Genomic DNA, 5,996 nt, shown 5'->3' with positions numbered 1-5,996 from the left:
GCGTGGTTTCTGTCAGCATTAGATTTGAGTGAAAAATCTATGTGCCTTTTACCTCCCTGCAGATTCACCTGCTAGCCATTACCCCACTGTCAAATTTGGAGGAATTACCCCCTGCACCCTTCCTCTGTATCCTCTGATCATCAGAGCTAAGTGATGTTTGAGTCAAACTAGCAGTGCATTAGCAGTGATGGACACAGCAATCGGATCAATACCACAAAAATGCAAGGCAGCATTATGCAGTGACAGGCGGTGCAGCTCATCACATATCAGGTAGCTTATACATCCTGGGTTCATCTTAAATATTTGCTTGTTTTACGTTGCAGCTTTAGATTTTTGTGGAAAAACAAGTTGAAAAGAAGAGACATGAAGGAAAACACAATGATGTTATTGGTTTACAGCACAGATATGTAAGTACGTAGATTCCTGAACACTGCTTTGGCATGCAATCAGATTTCAGTGAGTCTTTGTGCAATTATCACACAGTCCAATCTGGTGAAACACAAGGCACTAATGCAATTAAATTGATTTGAGAATAATGGTATTCCCATGATACATTGAATCAAACAGCAGTTGAAATACTGGAATAATAAGACCACTTTTCCAGCGCTCCATTTTCCAGTTATTCATGCTTTGTTTCTGAGTCTGCATTCAAGTCAGTGCAAATCCAGACGGATGAGATAATCCCTTTACATCCCTTTCCCTTCTTGGCTGGAGGCAGAGAAATGACACAGCATTTAGGTTTGGCACAAATTCAAAAAAACGTTTTCAAACCCTAATCAATTTCTAGCTGCAGTACAAAAAAAAAAATGATGCCATGAACTGAGCTGTATTGTTCTTCTGCCATCCCTCCACAACACACAACAGGAAGGTGTGCCAGCATATCCAGGTTCATTTATGTTAGAATCCTGATCAGATGCATAATAAATGGAAGTTTTGCCATTGTTTCACAAAAAATCAGAACAGCAAGAGCATCCGTTTGTGTCAAATCAGTGGTTTCCTGTTTGTTTACCCTTCTCACATTCACATGATGAGTCCCTTGACAAATATCACCAAAGTCTTATAAGATGCATAGAGAGAAAGATATTTAAAAGAATGCAGAGTCATTTGTTTACACATTGGGACAGTGTGCTGCTTTCTGTTATTTTCCCTTATATAGTGTAATATAGTAGGTGTATCTATTGAATATTGTCAGAGTGTCCAGTAAGATAAACCCACAGGTCCTGGTTTTCCCCGGAAAGCTTCATTTTTCATCGCTCCATATACATGAAGTACATTTGAATTTGTGTTTGTTCAGCATCTGTGTTTCCCAGCCTGTGCGTGTTGCCAGCTCAGGCCTCAAGCATCCGACCAACCACAACAGAGCAGGGCAGTGTTAAAGGCACAGCACTTCAGTCAGTGTGCAACATGGGAGTGTACAAGTGGATCAGAGTGTTTTTGCATTCAAAAGCATTGCAGGTTTCAAAATAGAGAATTTATTAGAGTAGTAACATGGAAATACGTATATCTGATATGTCCCCTTTAAATAAGAAACCTTTATAATCACATAAAAAAAAGTGAAAAGTCAGAAATACTGTTTTACCAGCAGGTAATGTTTGTTTTAAGTATTATCTTAACTGATGAATTGGGACCTTATCTTTGACTCTTTAGCTACAAGAGACAGAAAAGTCAAATGACATAATTGGCATTATCGCAACGTGGACCAAGTGAAGGACCAAGTCAAGTCTTCACTCGCCCATGATGGAAGATGTCAACGTAACCAGGTACTAATCACACAGTAATCATCTTATAAACACCAACAATGCAACATTGAGGGCATAATTCTTTAAAGAAATTCATTAAGATTCTGCCCTGTGATTCCACTGTCCCTCGCCGGTCAGCTGAGCACCGGGGACAACAGAAGGTTGTCCTCTGTACTGGACTGGCATGCAGAGTAACATTTGTGTGACATTCAATTTAGAGGCGTTGATAAATACATTTTCCCAAGGTATTTTTTACATCCTGTTCACATTGGATGTATGTAAACTCAGCGCTGTGCTTAACAACACATTACATCACGACATGGAAACATTTTAAATGTTTCAGTATTGGCACAGAGCTATGGGGGCTGCTAGTTTGCTGTGAATACGGACCATGATAAGTCCTTCCTACAGAACTGGGTCTTCTTTACAGCCGAAGTCTGGACTCTGAACGCGCTATTCCAACACCTTGTGGAACTATGATATTTGTTCTTTATCATTACTTCAAAGAAAATGTTACCACCAATAATATTTCACTGTCAGATGCAATTTTTCCTAAAACTGCATGAGGTGGACGGCTGTGTGAAGCTCTCTCATGCATCATAAGCAAGAAAATGCTCCCGGCTGTTGTGGCCTTGTGGAATGAAACAGTAGAAACAAGTTTTGGTTTCAGTGCAGACCGATTGGTTTCAGTTAACCCACTGTGAGATTGTCAGGAAAGGTGTCTGACCCTGTGAGAGGTTCAAGGTCTGTACATTTGCTGTTCCCACAGAAGTTGAAAATGATAGTTTGGTTCCACACAACACAGTGTGAAAGGCAAACCGGGTGATCCCAGGGACAAGTCACAACATCACGTGGCACTGAGACCTAATTGATAAACGCAGCCATGGACACACAAACACAACATGGACACACATACCGAAGACTTCATACTGTACATTCTTGTGTGTGTGTCTTACTGATGGGAGCTGCATGAATGATCCATACGCTCTGCTTCAGTCATGCTGATTATGTTTCAGACTCACACAAAAACATTTCATCTATATCGTCAGAAACAGCACGTACACAAACACACGCACACACACAAATCTTGACTGAGGTTGACTTCAGGGCAGTCTGTTTTATTTCTCCCCACCTTGGTTGCACACATTTTTTCCTGTAATCCAATTAAATTCAGTGATTGCAGTGTAAATAAGCCGGCGCTACGTCGCGTTCATCACCACATACCAACATAGCTTCATCTATCATTACATCTGTTGAAACTGACAAGCTTGCACCAAAAACTATTTCCATTTTTGTTGTTTTTTGAAGCATTTCACCAAAGCTAAGTGGCATGATGCAATAAACCATTGGAAAAGTTTCATAATGCTGAATCGTACAACAATGATGGCAGCAATTCTAAAAAGACATTTTGCCCAAACTGTTGAGCAACCTTCATTTTGGGAGGGATAAGGATTCTAAGATAGATTTTATTTGTCCTTGCAGCCAAAGGTTGTTGTGTTTATTGCTGTAAGGAAGAAAGAAATGGTTTATAGTTCACGGTAAAAGAGGGAAGGGGAGAAAAGGGGGAAGAAATCTCAGTTCACTAAAAACAAATTGAGAAATGGACACAGGACATAAAACATGACATGACAGAGGCTTTCACTTTATCTGATTTTGCTATACTTTGAATTGTGATTTTGATCAAGCTCATGTTTTCCAATTCGCACTGCGGGAAATGAATTATGTGTTTTCAACGACACGGTTTGATTTCATTTTCCACAAACTGTCGAAGTTGAACGGATGAGGAATGTAGAAAATGTTGCAGGCACATGCTTTGAGGTTGACATCATTTGAAATGCATGGGTTTTGTATCAGAATGACTCGTCTACGGTCTGGTGGCCAGTGCATACTTTGTTAAAACGTAATATTATCGTCGCCGTGAGTAAAGTGTAAGTAAGTAATCACCCTCTGAAATGACTGGCTAGTTCTGCAGCAACAACTCCAACCAAATGCTAGAAATACTTAATTTCTTTTCATTCACAATCCAAAGCTTGATTTATCTTGAAGGTCTTCACAAAACCTTTCCTTTGTGTTCTTTCAAAGCCGGCCTTGTCAGTCAAATTAGGAAGTTGTAAGCAGGTTCATCTCCTCTGTTTTGAATGGACTGGATTCAGGTTCACACACACTGAATGAGCGTTTTCTCTACTGACTGAAATAAGTGAGAACCTGTCAGCATATGGGCAGGTGAGAAATATTTTGTACTCCTTGAGGTTTGTGGGACAATTTGTAGCGCTGGCTTTGCTTTTTTTTGAATAGAGTTCATTGAGTTGTTTTGAATGTTGTACAGTGTCAGGTGGATCTGTGTCAGGTATTTAGAGGATAAGGCACTTTGCTAAAGAGCTGAGGCTTTTGGGATTGTGTTGTGTCAGATATTTCAGGGAGACTCACAGAGCTCATGTGGTTTGGTGCCCGTGATATTTCAAAAGCCCATAATGAGTGTTGAGGGTGTCTAAACAGCTGATGTGCTTTCCCTGCCCTGCATTTACTATATTTGGCTGCACAAAAATCTGCTTTGTTGGGAAATATCATATCGTATCTCATCTCATCTCATCTCATCTCATCTCATCTCATCTCCTCTCCTCTCCTCTCCTCTCCTCTCCTCTCCTCTCCTCTCCTCTCCTCTCATCGCATCTTAACTCATCTCCTCTCCTCTCCTCTCCTCTCCTCTCCTCTCCACTCCTCTCCTCGCCTCGCCTCTTATCTCATCTCATCTCATCGTATCTTAACTGATCTCATCCCATCTCCTCTCCTCTCCTCTCCTCTCCTCTCCTCTCCTCTCCTCTCATATCTTAACTCATCTCATCTCATCTCATCTCATCTCATCTCATCTCATCCCCTCTCCTCTCCTCTCCTCTCCTCTCCTCTCATCTCACCGCATCTTAACTTATCTTGTGTTTCTCTCTCTACTATAATTATATAGTATATCTTCTATAACACTATATTCTATAATACCATAATTTCAAGCACCATTCTGTAAGCCGTCCCAGAACATGGTTCATGGGTCCAGGTTTTGGTTTTTGATTGACACGATGTCACAATTGACACACTACTTTTGACCACTGCATCTCTAAAGTGATCAACAAGCTCCATTCCTTTCCAATGATAAATCATTGCATCGAGCTGAAGAAAAAGCGCCCGTCGCTGCCGGCAAGTCGCAAAGCAACGTGCCAGAGATCGACTCGAGCCAACAAATCCCCAAAAGAATCAGGTAACAGTTACCTAATGCAAAAGCTATTTCATGTACAATATGATGCTGGAGTTAGGGGTGATGGGTGAGGCTGGGGTGAAGGGGGTGAAGGGGGTGAAATATCAGGGGGAGGAAGTTGCGGGAGGGTCAAGAGAGTGAGCGAGTTGGCATCTTCCTCAGCCTAGCTGCTGAGGAAGGTAGCTCTACACAGCTTCTCCAGGGGGAAGAGAGCAGCACTGTGAAGGTTTTCATTTAAGCTGATGAGGAAGTTTGCTCTAGTAGGACACATTGGTTGATTAAAGTCACTATGTGGAGCCAAAACCTGAAACAAACTGACTCAAGTTTTGACTGTCCAGGTAGGCAGCGAGGTAGGGATAGAATTTCAAAGTAAAAGGAATCAAAGATAACGTGAATATTCTATAATAAGATTATATAATGGCCTTAAAATGAAGTCAAGATTTGTAAAGTAAGCAATCAAACTATTTAAATTTTCACAACATCACAATCCTGTATTGAAACGCTTCCAGCTAATTTCTGTAATTAATGTTATTACAGCATAAAAAATGTGAGCTTCTCTCATGTGATGACCACATGACAGTCCAGCATATATACTGTATGTTTGGTAAAAGCATGTCTGCCACACACACACACACACACACACACACACACACGTGTATAATCTACATGAGACCAGTGGCAGAGGACTAATAGTTTAAACTCTGTCTTTAATTACCCACATTTATAATTGATTTTGAGAAAATTAGATTGGCTGAGCAGCAATTGCTTTTTGTGTCACTCTTGAACTGGTTTCAAACCATAAATTGTCGTTGTCATCATCATCATCATCTTCATTATCTTTATCGTGTGAAACCTTGTAGCTTGTAGCGAAAGAACTCATAATTTCTAGAATGTTGTCATAAAACAACTCTTGTCATTACATCATTGTAAACAAATCTACCAGAAAAACAGAGTTTCAAAAACTGTTTTATTGGATTATCTTGATACTATTAAACATGTACTCACCATCATGA

Source organism: Genypterus blacodes, unplaced genomic scaffold (assembly GCF_046128005.1).
Source record: "Genypterus blacodes isolate CSIRO-AG114 ecotype Tasmania unplaced genomic scaffold, CSIRO-AGI_Gbla_v1 ptg000033l_1, whole genome shotgun sequence".
NCBI classification, from domain to species: Eukaryota; Metazoa; Chordata; class Actinopteri; order Ophidiiformes; family Ophidiidae; genus Genypterus; species Genypterus blacodes.
This window is presented reverse-complemented; position numbering follows the sequence as displayed.